Source organism: Rhinolophus sinicus, chromosome 2, assembly GCF_057876585.1.
Source record: "Rhinolophus sinicus isolate RSI-liver-muscle chromosome 2, RSI-T2T, whole genome shotgun sequence".
Lineage (NCBI taxonomy): Eukaryota > Metazoa > Chordata > Mammalia > Chiroptera > Rhinolophidae > Rhinolophus > Rhinolophus sinicus.
Window position 1 is genome coordinate 171,821,409 of NC_142502.1, and position 18,010 is coordinate 171,839,418.

The following is an 18,010-nucleotide window of genomic DNA, read 5'->3' on the forward strand; positions in this document are numbered from 1 at the left end:
GGGTCAGAGAAGGGCAGGCTTGTGTTTGAGAAGTGGGGTATTATGTTCAGAAGACATTATACACTGTATTAATATTTGACGAGGGCGCGGGGATACGGTGTGGTTAGCTGACCGACTCTGCTGTGTGACTACAGGCTGCCCTGTGCCTGACGTGACATGCCAAAGATCGATGTCTTCAGGGAAGGAGTGGCACGTTGTTTATCAGGGAAGAGAGTGAGGCTGATCTGGCTCTAAATTGGCTATTTGTGTTGCTTTCCCATGTGAGAGGAAAATACTACTAACACCTAGCAATTACTGACCGCTTATTTTGTGCCAGGCACTTAACGGGTGTTATCTCCTTTAGCTCTCAGAAGGCTCATTTTACAGTGGAGAACATTGAGGCCTAAAGAATTAAGACACTTGCTCAAGGTCAGATAGTAAGTCATGACCTGAGGAGGGCCAACTAACCAAAGATAAGAGGTACACGAGTAAACTTGACCGCAAGACTGGGGCCTGTGAAGCTCTAGAGAATCTTAGGGAAAACGAAAAAGGATGGGAAGCCTTGTTTCCAAAAGCCCACAGGCCTGCCTCAGTCTTAACACAAGAGTCGTGAGATCGACCTTCATGCCTCCTTCAATTTCAGCTTCCCTTTCCCACTACTGTTCTCTTTACCTGGCTTTAAAAACAAATGGAATGACCCAAGAGTTGTCAATTTGTGTGTGAGCATGAAATAGCGTCTGAAGTGCAGCCCTAAACAGCTCCCTTCCCACCTGGTAGAAGAGGCAGGAGGCACCCGTTCTCTTCTGGGTCTGTTACAAAGTGTCCACCTCTCTGCCAGCCTTTCATGATTGCTGCTGCAGGTAAACTGTGGGTTCAGCAGAATCGTGGATGTTTCCTCTTGGATGCTGTTGAATTTAGCATCGCATCATTTTTAGTGTCCATCCCTGGAAATCTTTTGGACATCCAGCCTGGGCTTAGAGCCCTAAATTTGCCTGGCTGGGCAGTGGGTATGGAGTGATGGAATGAATCATAGATTAGACAAGATGGTGTATGTAGAAGCACTCACCACAGAGACTGGCCCACAGTAGGTACTGGTACTCCATGCTACTTATTGGAGCATAATTCAGAGCAGAAGTGTAGGATTTTAGTTCTGTAAAGGCACTTAAAAATCCTTGGCTCGAACCCCACGTTTTGCAGTTCAAGTGGACTGCCCAAAGTTACGTTGTGGGACTGATCTGGGAGAGCACTGAGTTCCTGGATTCAGATTTTATATAACAATAATGCCCCTAGAACCACTTCTAGAACATTCTCTGGGTACCTAGAGCATTTTAGAACATTTCCTGAGTACCTAGAGAATCTCTAGGGTACCTAGAATTCTCTGCCTGAGTGGCAAAGCTGCTTCCAACATTCTTCAGGACTATTTCCCAGGTCCATCCCATTACAGGTAGAGGTCACAGCCTGTATGGCCAGTCTGTGCAAAGGGTGGCAGAAGGGTGGCTGTTAGTGGAATGTGTGGATGGAGATTGGCACGTGGGCAAGTGGAGTGGGGGATGGGGAAGAGAAGTCCACAAGTCCAGGGCTGAGTATTTGGGGATGGGCTCTCTCTATGTAGCAGAATTCCAAGGAAGGTGAGAGTTCTAAATTTGAACCTGGCCTTCTCAGTCATTGTGAATATACACTTGTCAAGATAGGATGGTACGACGTATTTTATTTGTTCGTTAGCTTGATCAAATATTAGACTTACATAAATGGGGCTGGCTCTATTTGCACTCTTGTGCTGGGCCCTACAAATTTTAGGGATGGCCTGGGTCATGGTGATCTGTTAAGAGAGCCCGAAGGGGAACCGTAATCAAAAAGACAGAAAATCACTTCCTAATGGTGGATGTTCAAACATATCAAAAAGCACAGACAATAGTATGAGAACTGAGAATGGGCTATAAATGAGGGTTAGAAGAACCAGCTGTACTCTTGTGTTAACATAGTATCCATTCTTTAAAAGAGGTGACGTTTGCCTTCAGATCAATTCTACATTTAAATTGGAGGAACTTTTGCAAACGCTTTGAAGGATTCCCTTTTAGACCTTTATCCAGACCAAAAAGACCTTTAGTAATAAGTAGCCTTTTGTTCCACATTCCTTAAAACTGGAGGTTCAGGGAGGGTATACAGTTTGCCCTGTATATATGCCTTCTTCCTTTTTGTCATCTCCATGGATAGGTTTCTCAGGCTCCAGAGGTGAAGGGATGAATTCCATGGGCAAGGGTTAGGTAGAGCCTTCATTCCACCAGGAGGAAAGCCCTTTGCTGTGGCCCTTCTGCTTGTCTGGAAGGGCTGGAGGAGCTGCCTGGCCACAGACCCGCCCTCGGGCTGTGAGGTGAGCGCGCCCTTGACTGTGAGGCTGCGCTGCCAAGGTTTAGAGGAAGCTACACCCTGGGCTATTGTGCTGCCTCCCCGAAGGAAATCTCCTTCCCTTCCCATGATTCTGCCATCTACCGTCATGCCCAGCGTCCAGTTCCCAGAACTCCCTGGAGGATTCACAAGCCTCAGACAATGAGGTGTCTCATCTGAAAAGGAGGGAGGGGCAGGGGAGTCACCAGAGTCCATGTGACCACAGTGACCTTGGAGTGGCCATGGCTGCTTGTTCCTGTTTGACTGAAGCCAACCAGCAATGCTCAGAGTCTGACCGTGTTGCCAAAATGAACAGGGGGTGAGACGTGCTAAAGCAAGCACTTTGGGGGAAGGCTGAGGGCTCATCTTAGAGGTCAGAGGGTGGAGCCCTGTGACCTCCCATAAAATAACATACTGTAGTTGTTCCCCTGTAGCCTACACCGGAAGGACTGACCTTTAGCAAGATTCTGAGGTCAGGCAAGTTTGTGTTAGTCAAGCTACCCTCCATTACCTCTTCCTCCAGAACTCAGATGGGTGCCTTGCTGTCCTGGTCTCTCATCCAGCATTTACCCATGTCTGCCAGCTCCCCAGGGCTGACGCTGGGCTTCCTGGATGAATCTCATCATACTACCCTCTCCTGCCACACCCTGGAGGACTAAGGTTCACACACACACACACACACACACACACACACACACACACACACGAAATTCACTGTTGGTATTTAATTTCCCCAGCATTCTATTTACTAAGGAGAAGCAGGGACCCTCCCATTCCAGGGGACATTCATTTATTTAAACCAATAACCTGCAGGTGAGGTCTGTGCTGGTCCATGTGGTAGGTCATGCATGAGAATTAGCAAAAAGCACCTGTCCCTCTGGGCAGGCACAAGCCCTGATGGGGGACTGGACTCCAGCCCCTATGTGCCCCTTGCCTGGGCACCCTTGTGCTCTGAGCTCCCTCATCTATCTGATTGTGCGCCGTAGAAGTGATTCTAATGGGAAGGATTCCAGGCGGGGGAAAGGGAAAGTTTGGGGGGGCATATGAAGCCTTGTAGTTGCTCACAAACCACCTCATCTAAGTATCTGTCTTATTCCATCTGGTGCTGTAGGTTGGATTGGTCTCACTGGCTTATCAGGGGTAGTTACTTGGAGGCCCTGCTAAGAACGCCACACTCCCAGGAGTACCGATGCCCAGTGTGTGTGGGCCTTTACTGTGGGCCACATTCTTAGAAACATCACCTCATTTGATCTGTGACAATTTGGGGAAGTAGGTCGGGCAAGAAGATTATGCCTATTTTACGGATGAGAAAACAGACTTGAGAGGTGGAGTGATGTGCACAGTCACCCAGCTAGGAAATAGCAAAGTTGGAACTGATCCTTCAGTTTTACTTATTCAACAGCTCTGCCACGCTGCCTCTTACCAGACAGACTCACAAAATCCAGCTTTTGTCTTCATTTTTCAGAATCTACAAATCTTTAGCAAGTTCTTTGTGTTTCCAAACTATGGAGCCCACACATTCTCTCATGTCCTACCAGTCATTTTGACTGGATTCTCCCAACAACGTGACCATCTGTTTAGCATTTAATGTTTTAGACAGGCCTTTTCCCAACAATCTTGTGAAGTTGGCAGGGCATTCTGTCCATTACAGATGAGCGAATGGAGACCCAAGAGGGTGGGTGAATGGTTTGGGACCAGCATCCAGGTCTTCTAGTTTTTAAGTCCAACAAGCTTTTAACTTTGTCATGCTGCCTCTTCCCCAGAGGGCTCAGGAGACGTAAGCAACTGCCTACAGGAAATATGCTTCACCTTCCTCCACAGACACAGTGTTCCAGGAGAACCAAACTCCATGGAAACAGAAGGGAGAGGGTGTGTATATAGCATTTCTTTTGGCCCACTCCAGTTCTCATTCGAAGCTGATGAGCCACTGCATGTTTTCATGGTGGGTTAATCCTAATCTGTATTCTCTTCAAAAGAGACCAGAAATATTGAATCTCAGAACATCAGAAAAGAAAGAGAACCACAGAATCTTCTTTCCAGTCTAATGCCTTCATTTGACAGACAAGGAAGTAGTTTTTATTTTGTTTTTCAGATTTATTGAGGTATAATTGACAAGATAATTAAAGTATACAATGTAATGATATGATATATGTATACATTGTGAAAGGATTCCCTACCACTGAGTTAATTAACTCTTCCATCACGTCATATGTTTCTTATCTTATTATTTTTGCTGAGAACTTGAAGTTCTATTCTCTTAGTAAATTTCAATGATGCAATACAGTGTTATCAACTATAGTCACCGTGCTCTACATTAGATCCTCAGAACTTATTCATCTTATAACTGAAAGTTTGTACCCTTTTACCAACCTCTCCTTTTTTCCCTCATTCCCAGCCCTGGCAACCACTTCTCTAATCTGTTTATGTGAGTTCCATATGTAAAAAAATATTTTTTTAGATTCCACATGTAAGTGGTACCATGCAGTATTTGTCTTTCTCCAGCTCACTTATTTCACTCAGCATAATTTCTTTTAGGTTCATCCATGTTGTCACAAATGACAGGATTTCCTTCCTTTTTAACAGCTGAATAGTATTTCATTATTATGGAATCTCACATTTTCTTGATCCATTCATCCACTGATGGACACTTCGGTTGTTTCCATCCCTTGGCTATTATCGTGAATAACGCTGCAATGAACAGGGGAGTACAAATATCTCTTTGAGATTATGGTTTCATTTCCTTTGGATATATACCAAGAAGTGGGATTGCTGGATCATTTTTAATTTCTCAGTAGTTCTATTTTTAATTTCTTGAGGGACCTCCACACTGTTTTCCATAGTGGCTATACCAGTTTACATTCCCACTAACAGTGCACAGGGATTCTCTTTTCTCCACATCCTCACGAGTATTTATTATCTCTTGTCTTTTAGATGAGAGACATTCTCATAGGCGTGAAGTGATATCTCATTGTGGTTTTGATTTGCATTTCCCTGATGATTAGTGATGTTGATCATCTTTTCATGCACCTGTTGGCCATTTCTATGTCTCTTTGGAAAAATGGCTAGTCAGATCCTTTGCTCATTTTTAACTGGGTTATTTGTTTTTTCTGCTATTGAGTGTTATCAGTTCCTTATATGTTTTGGGTATTATCTTCTCATTGGATATGTGATTTGCAACTACTTTGTCTCATCCCATGGGTTGCCTTTTCATTTTGCTGATGGTTTCCTTTATATTTTCTGTGCTTATGGATTGGAAAAATTAATATTGTTAAAATGTCCATATTACCCAAAATAACCTACAGATTTAATGCAATCCCTATCAAAATTTCAATAACATTTTTCACAGAAATAGAAAAAACTGTCCTAAAATTTGCATGGAACCACAAAAAACTCCAAACAGCCAAAGCAATCTTGAGAAAGAAGAATAAAGCTGGAGGCATCAGACCTCCGATTTCAAATATTAAAAAGCTATAATGATTAAAACAGTATGGTATTGGCATAAAAACAGGCACATAGACCAGTGAAATGGAATCAAGAGCCTAGAAATAAACCCCTGCATATATGGTCAATTATTTTTCAACAAAGGAGCCGCGAATACACAATGGGAAAAGGATATAGTCTCTTAAATAAACGGTGCTGAGACATTGGGATTGCCACATGCAAAAGAATAAAACTGGACCCCTGTCTTACACCTTACACAAAATTCAACTCAAAATGGATGAAAGACTGCTATCTAAGAACTGAAACCATAAAACTCATAGAAAAAAAAGGAGAGAGTAGGCTCTTTGACGTTGGTCTTGGCAATGATTTTTTGTATGTGACACCAAAAGCAAAGGAAACAAAAGCATGGGCGGCTGGATGGCTCAGTAAGTTAAAGTGTGAGCTCTTAACAACTGAGTTGCCGGTTTGATTCCCACATGGGCCAGTGAGCTGTGCCCTCCACAACTAGATTGAAGACAACGAGCTGCCACTGAGCTGCCAGTGGGGAGGCTGGATGACTCAGTTGGTTAGAGCACGAGCTCTTAACAACAAGGTTGCTGGTTCAATTCCCACATGGGATGGTGGGCTGTGCCACCCAAAACTAGATTAAAAATGGTGACTGGACTTGGAGCTGAGCTTTGCCCTCCACAACTGCACTGAAGGACAACAACTTGACTTGGGGCTGATGGATCCTGGAGTAACACACTCTTCTTCAATATTCCCCAATTAAAAAGAAAAACAACAACAAAAGAAAACAAAAGCAAAAATGAACAAGTGGTATGACATCAAACTAAAAAGTTTGTGCTCAGTGGAGATAATAGAGGCAGGTTAAATGATTTGCTCAAGGCCACCCATCTAGTTATGGGTAGAGGGAATATTTCACAGTCTCATGTTGAAGTTGTTAACTTGGTTTCTGCCTTCACATATCCACAATCTGGAGATTAGTCCCTGGGAAAGGGGAACGGTTGTCATTTGAGTCCTCTGTCCATTCTGAAGGAGACCCAAGAGGGTGACAAGGTATGGAACATGGAATAGAAGGCTGGCATCTTATTGCTTGCTCTCAATGTGAAACCTGGACTCCACTTGTTCTGCCTGATTCTCTAAAACCTTGAAGAAAAAAATCTCTATATTGACCTACGAGGACTCCCTGGGTCCCAGCCCTGTGCTCTCTCTCCTGTAGATTCCCACTTTTCTCTGGGAGCAGTTGCTCCCTCCATACACATTTATTGAGCATGTATTTCATACCAGGCTCTGTGCTAGGTGATACCCAGGGAAAAAGACAGGCATGGCTTCAGTCCTCAGTCTGGCTGAAGCAGAAATGATTAATCTTGGAATTAATTAGTTCTACAGTTAATCCTGAGTATGCCGTGGAATCAGCATTCATAACTTGAATGGGCTGTGAGGTGGCCCAACCTACCTGTTCTGGATGCTGAGCTGCCTTTTCCAGACTCTGGGTCTGAACACTCCCTGCTTGTTTCCCGATGCCCATCTTGGACCCCAAAACTTGATTTATAGGCATCTAGTGGGTGAATACATCCTGTGTTCTGCTTGGCTTGAGCACCTGAACTTGGCATTGTGTCAGATATTGGGGATAGGACACTAAACAAGTCAGACATGGCCCCTGCTTTCAGGAATGGATGCTGGCTCTCGGCCTCTACACTCTGACCAGGGCTCTGCGTATTTTCCCTGTTTACTCAGAACTGCCGAGCATTAGCCTTGGCTCTCTTACGCAGATTCTGAGTTTTACGTGTGTCTTCCCTTTGATCTCATGTCAGTCTCTGCCCTTGACTGACATTTGGGGTCATGGTAACTGCACATCTCTTTCCCAATGAGCTGACCCCCAACTGTCATCTCTGGCGTGACAACTTCCTGACACCATGCCCACTGGAGTGACCCACCTCCTAGCTTTGTCTCTTCCTGACCCACTTCATCTGAGACAATCCATGGCCTGGAGCTGACCCATCATCATAACAGGCTCTCGATCAATATTTATGAATCAAATCAACTCCAGAGTGGTTCAGAAATGCCAGGAGCCTCTAAAAGAATGCTGAAGACTTGACTGTCGTCTAACGGTACAGATGAGCATGGGTAGTGACACCCAGTGAGAAATGAGAATACCTCTCTTCCATCCCTAAGGCTCCTCTCTGCGTCGTGAGCCTCATAGTGGGTATGAATCAGGGAGAGACAGGGGCAACTCACTACGAGGATTTGCATATTGAGGGATAGTCGACAGCCTCAGGCCCAACCATCTAGGGAGCCTGGAGAGCCCCAGACATGGGAGATGCTGCAAACAAGTGCTGCCTGTTACTTGATCTGGTGAGGGTTTTTTTCCCCTCCACACTTCTGCATAACAGATCTTCCCCCATGGAAAGCAGAAACAAAGCCAGCCTGTTAGGCATTTGGTTTTCCTTGAATGCCTCTTTAGATTTCTGCATGGGCTGTTACTCTGGATTGGAAAACTTTGTTGGCATTCATGAACTTTCCTTCATAACCATATAAGGTAGGCGCAGACAACTTGCTTCAGCACCAAAGCTAAAGCTCTGGGAGCAGATGACCAGGCCCCTGCTGAGGGGCAGCCAATGGCAATGATTTCTACCATCTGGCTCAACTTAGCCACCATGTCACTAACTGGAAGACACTCTGGTCTCTGCTAAAAGGGATCTTAGAACTTTCCCCAAGTTCTCTTTGTGTCTTAATGATTTCAACCCCAGCATGAGAGAAAGATTTTGCCTTCTAAACGAGTGGTTGACCCTTTACATCCTAATAGGCAGCCTGTGAGATGGCCTCCAATGAGCCCAGTCTCCCAGTATTTACACCCTTGTGTAATCCTCAACTTTTCAATAAGGGCTGGACTTATTGACCTACTCTAAGAATAGAATATAGCAAAAGGGATGAGACATTACTTCTGATATTAGGTTATAAAAAGACTGTGTCTTCTGCATTGGACATTCGATTATCTCTCCTCTCCTCTCCCCTTCCCTTTCTTTCTCTCTCTCCCTCTCTCTCTCAGATCATTCACATTGGGGAAAGCAAACTGACAGGCTGTGAGCAACTCTATGGAGAAGTCAATGTGGCATGGCAAGGAATGGAGCCCAACTCAGCCCAGCATCCTATGAGGAACTGAAGCCTGCCAACTCTTTATGAGTGAGCTCATGTAGAAGTGGATCCTTCAGTCCCAGTTGAGTCTTGAAGGACCACAGCCCCAGCTGACAGCTTTACTGTGGCAGTATGAGAGGCCCCGAGCCAGAATCACTCAGCCCTGGATTCCCGACTCACAGAACTGTGAGGTAATAAATATTTGTTGTTTTGCGCTACTAAATTTTGGAGTAATTTGTCATGCAGCAATAGATAGCCCCACTTAGGAACTCCAAATACATAGTGTTCATTTCTTCACTAGCTAATTATTCATAACCTTCTTGCCATCCGCCTTCTATCCCGACCAAGGCTGTTACTAGCTCATAAGATGCTTTTGTGCCAGTTAAGAAAAAGCACCCATTCCTCAAGACGCTTGTTTCCCTTTGCCATGAACATTCACTCTGTGATGACTGGGAAGGCAGTGGTGCTTTGCCAGTGGGCTGCCTTTGTGTGGTGCACAATTCACACCATTGAGTGCAGTGACCCTGGCCCCACTCCTGCTGAAAATTCCGTTGTACAGGGTCTCTGCTCCAGCTCCCCGCACAAGAACACAGGATATGGCGAGGCCAAAAAGGAACACCCATGGAGCCATAGATAGGGGAGTCATACCACTATAGTCTCGCTGGCGGCTGGGATGGAAACACAGGAAGCAGGAGCCACAGGATCTGCAACCTGCAGTCTGCTTCTCTGCAATTCGCAACCCGCACTCCGCTGCATGCTAGCTTAGCCACGGCAGTTATATCAGTGGCTAATGGCTAACCGGTAACAGCTGATGGCCAATTAGTCAGAGCTGATGACCATCTACTACCCAAGCCAGCACTTTTCCATGTGAGGCCGAGAGCCTGGAAACTGCTCTCTGGGGCTCTGTCCCCACATTGCCCGTCCAATATCATCAGTGACTTGTTATTTTGCAAATCTGATGACCTTTCCTTAGTTCTCCTTTTCTTTGATCTCTGGGTTTTACTTGAGACTGTGAGCCACCCCTCATCCTTACAACTTGTTATGTAGGATTGAAGGAAATAGACCAAGACAGAATAAGGACACAAGTGGTAGATTGCTAAGAAGACTGGTTGGCTATTACAGCTACCCCAGCCCCAGCCCAGCTGTGTGTGAACCCGGTCCTTCATGATAATCTACCCTGGATGTTGCCTGTGGTTGTCCTGCTCTCATTCTCATGGTCATCTCTGGTTCCACCTTCCTGTCTCCAAAGACTTCTTGTTCTCTGCTCTTGCCTGGGGTCTCTCCCTTTATTGCTGCCCTGGTATTATGTCAACATGGAATCCATCCTTTGTTCCTTACTTTTTACCCAACCCTCCTGTCTTCTAATAAAGTTTGAGGAGACAGAAGGAGTGTATTTTCATTACAAGTCTCAAACAATGGACTCTGAGGCCCTTCTATCCTTAGTTCTTTGGAGACTGCAGTCCTACGAGTCCCTCCCGCTTGGTTTTCTCACCCCTACATGGGATGCAGCATGCCAACCTATGCCTCCAGTCATATCTGCCGTCTCAAGTTATATAAAGGTACTTTCCTAAAACAGTTTCTTCCCTAAGAGGAACATGGTTATCAGGTATTAAGCTAAGGTTTTGTTTTGTTTTTATCCACAGGCATCAGTTAGTTCTTAGTGAACAAAGAAGGATTAAGTGTCAAAGTTCACCTCCCCAGATTGACTCAAAGTGGAATGAGCAATTTAAGATAGTGAAGATTCTTTTCCAGAATCTCTTCTCTCTCCCTCTTCCTTGGCATTCCCCCTAGCACACTGGCACTTTTTATTCTGCATGTCTCAGTTTCTGTCAGATCTCCGAAACTGACTTCTGATTTGATGGTTCCTCCATTGTACTTCATGCAGGCAGCATTTTACTTTAAAGATGATTAGAATGGAATGGGTTCCTGGGTTGTTCTTCAGGCAGGCCCCGTCTGGCTGTGATGACATTTTCTTTGACCAGCTTTGAAAAATTTAGATGGTCACGACCTGCAGTTTCAATCTTGTGCTCAGGGCTAACTCAGACACTCCTTTGTTATCAAAACAATTTGGCTAGACTTTGTGTGAACCATCTCTCTCTCTGTCTCCGGCATTGCTACTTTCCAAAAGTTTCCTAATCATGTCACAAATTCTCTTCCTCTTTGGATTTTGTGACATGTCTTTCCTTTCTCTCAGACCGACTGTCTCTCTTTCATTAGCTTAGCTTCTGTCTTCCATTCCTCAAAGCTGGAAATTTTTCTTCTTCACAGGAAAACTCATCTACTCTTGGGGTTTCAGCTAGTACTTTTTTAAAGTTACTAGATATTTCCTTTATGTATGTATATATGTATGTATGTATGTAGTTTTTTTTTTTTTTTTTTTTTTTTTTTTACCATCTTAACCACTTTGTGTGCAGCTCAGTGGCATTAAGAACATGTACATTGTCCTGCAACCACTATCACCATCCATCTCTAGAACTCTTTTCATCTTCCCAAACTGGAACTCTGTCTCCATTAAACAACAACCTCCCTTCCCATCCTGCCCCCCGGCCCTGGCAACCAGCATTGTACTTTCTGTCTCTATGAATTTGACTATTCTGTGTACCTTATATAAATTATTTGTCCTTATCTCACTTAGCATAATGTCCTCAAAGTTCATCCATGTTGTGACACGTCAGCTATTACTTGCACATGAGTGATTCGAAATCTGTGGCTCTAAGTCCTCACCTCACAAGATTCCCCTCTACACCTCCAGCTCCCATTTGGATTCTTTATCATAGAACCATTATAGTTGCCTCAGACCCCACAAGTCTAAACCCATGCTTATCACCCTTCTCTCCACATGAGAGTTCCTCGTTTCTATCAACGAAAATAAGCTTCTATAGTCTCTTTGCATCTTGGATCATTTCTATTCTTTCTTCCTTTATCTCTCCACATCAAGTTACTCCACAGCTTATAAACAGTTTGTAGCTCTTTGTTGCTCATGTAATGAAGTCCAAAGTCCTCAAGCCACTCATAATCTGATCTTGAATTAGTTGAGATTAGGCTCAGTTGTATGTGTCAGAAATCCCAAAATAACAGTGGCTTCAAAATGAGATCAAAGTGTACTTTCTCGCATATTAATAAATTCTGGGGATAGACAGCCTGGATTGGTACAAAAGCGGTTAGGGATCCAGACCCCTTTCTCTAGTTCACCGCTCTGTTATCTCAAGCACATCTCTAGCCTAGTGGTTGAAGATGCAAATGGAGCTCCAGCCACCACATTGCAGGTAACAGGGTGGAGGGAGGAGTAAGGGGAAAGTGTACATGCCAATTGCCATTTAAGGAGGTTTCCTAGAAGTATCCCCACTCCATTTCCAATTACATCTCATGGGCAGAACTTAGTCTCGTGGCCACATCTAGCTGCCTGGGAGGATGGGAAATACCATCTTTATTCTGGGTGGCTCTATATCAGAGCAGAAAGTGGGAGTTCTGTTACTAAGGAAGAACGGTGAACAGATATTGGGGTAGGAACTAGCTTTCTCTGCCACAGGTCTCACCTTGGCCTCAGCATGCCCTCTGCACTCCCTCGTATCAATGGAATGGGATCATTTGACACTTGTCCTCACTCCCACTAGGCTGAGAACTCTTTAAGGCTGAGGATCTTGTCATTTTCATTTTCAGACTAGGGGTATTTGGTGTAGTGCTTGGCAAGGCTCAACAAGTGTTTGATGAATAAACAGATACCATTGGAAGAAAATATAGGAGGCGGGGCTCAGGACCCAGCCCAGGAAGCTGCTTTTGGGTAAATAGTCCTGTTCTAGAAAAAAATAACAACAATACTAATAAAGATCGATAATGTCATATAGTATCGTTATGCCATTGGGGTAACCCTATGAATCAGGACAGATTTGGTTTTTTCCCTCAACAGAAGAAACAACAGATTCAGTGATGTGAAGACACATATTCAGTTAGTGACGGGCAGGCCTGAAGCCCAGGCCTTCCCTCCAAGCTCTGGGGTCTCTTGCCTAGAAACTGGGAGGCCAGAGCAGACGCCTGAATCACACTATGTCCAGTACACTATGCTCCATATTCTATTGTTTTGAGAATGAATGAGGTCCCAGAGGCCTGCTTCAGGAGCAAACAGCAAGTTGGGGGAAGGAGGAGGTGCACCCTCCCCAGATGAAGCTCCCCGCGTCAGGCTGACCCTCTGATCCCCGTCCATGACCGGTCTTGTAAATACAGGGGAGGCTAAGACTCTGGTGTCTAGATTTCAGCAAGAGTTTTGTCGTGGGGCGCATCCCATATTGTGTGTTATTAAAGTGCCATAAGTCTCATTTAATTGATGATTGTTCCCAAAGAGGAACTCAAGGACAACAGTAGAGCCAGACCTCTCTGCCCAGGGTGAACGATGTCTTATATTGGATGAGAGAGTAGGGCTGCTGATGTGTTTCTGTCTGGTTCCATCTGGGGCTCAGGATGGCAAGTTTTGCAGGATGGTGAAGGGCTGGGTGTGACTTACACTGATTCAAACAAAGCTCTCAGGCACTTACTAGTAGCACCAGGTTCTCCAAGGGTGGTCCTGGGACCAGCAGTATCAGCGTCAGCATCAATACCTGGGTATTGTTAGAAATGCAAATTCTTGGACATCCTCCAGGCTTACTGTACAAGGTGGACCCAGCAAGCCCTGTGTTAACAAGCTCTCCAGGGGATTCTGAGAAACACGGCTGTAGCAGGCACACCCAGGTGAAAGTTGAAAAGGGTAGTAAGCAAGCCCTGGCAGTCTCTCTGGGCCACAGTGAGAATCGTGGGGAGGTTGGTGAGCTGTGTCCTGGCCTGTCTGGGGTGTGGGCTTTGAAGGCATCTTTCCAGTACATGTTGTTTACTGGGAGGAGAAGGGCCATCCAGGAGGAGGGGCCGTGGCCAGCAATACGCAACAGGTAAGGAGACTGGTGGGGCCCCACTGAGGAGGCGTGTGGCGCAGATGCTGGGACAGGCCTGGTGAGGCAATGCCAAAGGCTAATGAGAGGCCAGGCCGAACAGATGCTGGTCTTTCGGCATCTGCTTTCTCTTGTGCTCTTGTGTATGAGCCAAAGCTTCTAGGCTGCCTGGCTGTCAGCGAGTTGTGGATTCCTGCTCTGTGACTTGGTAATGCCCTTCATGGCTGCCTTGCATAAGCAAACACTGTCAATGAGCAATTGGAGTTCTCCATATTTCACTGTGTATACCTCCTATACCTCTCATTACCCCTCTTCTACCAGCTCCTTGCCTTGGTGATGTGGGGGTATCACCTCCCTCAAAGGGGTGCAATTGGATGTTATGCCACAGATGCTGTCGACCTGATTGGGCTTTCAGGCTTTTGTCTCACGTCTCTGCCTCCTCGTACTTTGTCATTCCAGCGATGGAAAGGTGGAAGGGATATCAATACAACATGTGGTCAGGGATTGGCGGGCTGAATTAGATGTGTCATGTTAAAATCCATAAATCATTTTATGAAAGCTATTGGTGAAAAATTATTAATTGTCCTGTGCTGCGCTTAAATCCTCCATGTTTACTGTCAGACGGCATAAGTGCTGTCCTACATATTTTACACACTGATGCTATAATGTAGCTGTCCTCATGCCACATTACCGTTGCTGTGTCTGCTGTACCTGTAAATAGTCGTGGCTCAGGTGGGCTGGGCTGGCAGGCATGCCATAATCTTAGCAGTGGAGGTGGGGAGGGAGTAAATACTGTGGGGACAAGGGGAGACCCATTTGTGGAAGTGGATTGTGAGGGAAGAGGCCAAAGAAAGTCCTGTGTCCACATGGTAATTGGGTTTGACAAGGGATGAGGGCCTGGTAGGGTCTAAGTGTGGGGTACAAAAAGGGGAGTCTCTTGGCATTGGTGGGAAGCAAGGGATGGTGGGTCGCCACCTGAAAGTCCATCACATTTGGAGCTGGGTGAGGCAAGGGCAAGGCTTCACATCAGGGACCATTCAAATAGGCAGTGGCTCCAGGCTTACAAACAGGCGCTGCCTAAGAACGAGGGTGGTGAATGGATGGCGACTGGATGGCTTAAAGAAGGCTGGTGATACGTGGGTATCTGTTGCAACAGATGTGTGGCTGGAAGGATAACTCCAGCCCCCATGGCTGGTGGGTGAGAGGCCGCACACCTGCCAGGACTGACTCTAGATGATGAAAGGTGTCAGGGCCTGCAGGAGGCAGGATTGGCAGTGCTGGAGCCCCAAGTCCACTGACAGGAAACAACGTGGGTTATCAGTTAGATAGTTTCCAAGGACGTCATGGTTTTTCCGAGCTTTAATTACCAGTCTACCTTCCACGTGTACGGCCCTGCCCCTGAGGGCAGTTTCTGAAGCTTTGTGGGCGTCCTGAACACTGTGGGCTATAGAGGAAAGTGCTTTGGAATTGGGCCAACGAGGTTTTGAATCCTGGTTTTGTTCTGTGAACCTGGGTAGTTTAAGAGAGTTTCTTTTCATCTTGCTGAGCTTGAATTTCCTCATCTCCAAAATGGGATTCGTCATGCATTCTTTACAAATATTATTACAGTCATGAGGATGAAGGAGACCAAGCACTACTTCATCGCAGAGAAGGCTCTGAGTCAACATTAGTTTCCTCTCGTTCTGCCCGCCTCCCCCCTCGCAGCCCGCACACTGGACAGATGAGTTGAGTCCCTCTGTACTTTGAAAACCCAGGTGCCTTGGGCAAACACATTAGTCCAGCTACGTCAACTTTGTTGTAAGTAGGGGCTTGGCGAGAAGGGAGTCTATTTTCTTTCACTTGGAAAGCCAGAGACAATTTTCTTTCTTTCCTTTTGGTAAGAGAGAATCTATGCTGGATATTCTATCCCAGAGATCAAGTTCTGTCCTCCGGGTGTGGAGTCACACAATATCCATCGCAATTACAGGGAACATTGGGGTCTGGGCCTCTTCCACAACACTGATCATGGACACGGAGTCTAGTTGGTTGCATGTTGAGGAGAACCAGGGTGGCGTGTGGACTCAGGTGCTTGGACAGGCCATCTGCTCTGTGCCACAAGTTTGGACCAACCCAATGCTTTCTTCTCCTCTGTAGGAATGAATTTCTAGAATTCCTGCCTCATAGCCAAGCAGTCAGTTTGGATTATACCACCTCAAACAGCCCTGCTTGCTCTGTGTCCCCACTGTCTCACTGGAGTTTGAGCTACGTTCACTGTTATTCACAGAAAAGGGGAGGTCCCTTGGACCTTCAAAATGTCATCCAGCTGCCAACCACGTCAGAACAATACAGCTGCATTTAATCTTCCCAGAGCTGGAGGCTGGCGGCTCCCAGCACCCTGGCGCCTGTGGGCTGGTGATTGGCTTGCACCAACTCTGTGTTTGAGCCACCGAGTCTTCTAAAGGAAGAGTCATGTTACAACGCTGTAGATGTTCCTAAGTGCTGTGCCTCAGGGGTATGGGATGTGTGTATGTCATTCTGGCTTAAGACAAACTTTTGAGAGCTGTTGGATCCCCAGTTGTTATGCTACACAAACTGGTAAAATGTACATGGAGATTTTGGGAACACATAGGGAAAAGGAAATGGTAGGAAAGAATAAAGGAGACCTCGTTGAGATAATTCTGGAGGAGGAGAAAGAAGAAGAGGACGGAGGAGGGGAAAAAGAAAAGAGAGAAGGGAAAAGGGCAGGAGGAAGAGGATAGGAGGAGGGAGAGATGGTTCTCCACAGTTGAGCAATTCAGTTCTATGTACGCGCAGTATTTCCTATTGTATGCCAAGTACTGATTGCACCACCTGCAGTCATAACAGTTCATTGTGCTATGCTGTCAACAGTAATGTGACATGTCTACAGGGGAAGATGTCACAGGGAATGTCCAGCGTTCTGGGCAACTCTCCGAATGCAGCCAGGGAGGCATGTGCCCGGGAAGACTGGCCACGACCGTGGCCTTTTCCATTCCTTTGGAAGCCATCACTGTAAGCTCTTTCAGGACCTAGATGGGGCTAGTGTTTACTGCCCCACCTCCAGGGTCTAGCGCAATGCTTGGCACAGGCAGGTGTGGGGTAACTGTTTGTGGAATGAATAGGAACGAATACTTAATTTAGGACTGTGAAAACAACACCAGAGACTGAGAAAGGACCGGAAGCCCAGACACAGCTCTCTATCTTAGGGCCTCTTAAATTTACTTTGAACGTTGTGCTCCTGTCTTTGAAGATGGAGCAAGAAATACAGGTGGCCTCTATAAGTTGGCAAAAGCCAAGACATGCATTCTTCCCCTAGAGTCTCCAGAAGGAATGCAGCCTTGCTGACACCTCCCCACCCAAAGTGCATATTAATCTCCTGAGAATCTCGTTAAAATGTAAACTGCAGATTCTGATTCAGTAGGACTGGTGGGCCTGAGACTCTGCATTTCTGAAAGCTCCCTGATGATGCTGGACCTTGGGCCACAATGAGCAGCACAGTCTTCATCTTTCTGAAGTCTGGCCAGTCATCATCTACGGACTGACCTAGCATCCCTCTAAGGTCAAAAGTAATGCATCCCATGTGGGCCTCCCTGAATGGTTGGTAGAAAGCCTGAAGGCTACTTCACCAGAGATCGGAAGATTGTGGTTGGAACTCAAAAACAATTTTGCTCCCAGCCTTGTCAGCAGCCTGCCAAGCTCTGTCGCCCAGACACCCAGACAGACAGAAAAAGCAAGTATTTCTGCTCCCGTCTCTGCTGGCACCATGGGACATCCGTACAGCAGAGTTTATGCCCTGAAGCCTTCCTGAGCAGTCTTCCTACTGTGTTTCCCTGAAAATAAGACCAGGTCTCATGTTAATTTTTGCTCTAAAAGACACATTAGGGCTTATGTTTAGGGGATGTCATCCTGAAAAATCATGCTAGGGCTTATTTTCCGGTTAGGTCTTATTTTCGGGGAAACACAGTAGACTCCAGGAAGGTGGTCACTAGGATACCAAGGACCATTTTGTTAGGGATCTTTGCTGTGATCTGGGCCCTTTGAGGTTCAAGTTCTCTTTTTAGCTTAGACATTTCTTCTGGTGATTTTGGACAGACTCAACTTTCTTCTGGAATCCAACCCAGCTCTATACTCTACCATCACCTCCATCTCCAACCACA

General features: G+C 45.9%; 1 long non-coding RNA gene across 4 annotated transcripts in view; it reads left to right on the forward strand.

Moving 5' to 3' along the window:
- The window catches only part of LOC109449260 (uncharacterized), a 108,689-nt gene that overhangs the window by 50,284 nt on the left and 40,395 nt on the right, over window positions 1-18,010 (forward strand). For 3 of the 4 annotated variants that reach the window (XR_016020489.1, XR_016020486.1, XR_016020487.1), the window contains exon 3: window positions 8,855-9,131. The exons of the other annotated variant lie outside the window; for it this stretch is intronic. This is a non-coding gene — a long non-coding RNA (uncharacterized LOC109449260). The remainder of the gene's footprint in view (window positions 1-8,854; window positions 9,132-18,010) is intronic. 4 annotated transcript variants of the gene reach the window in all.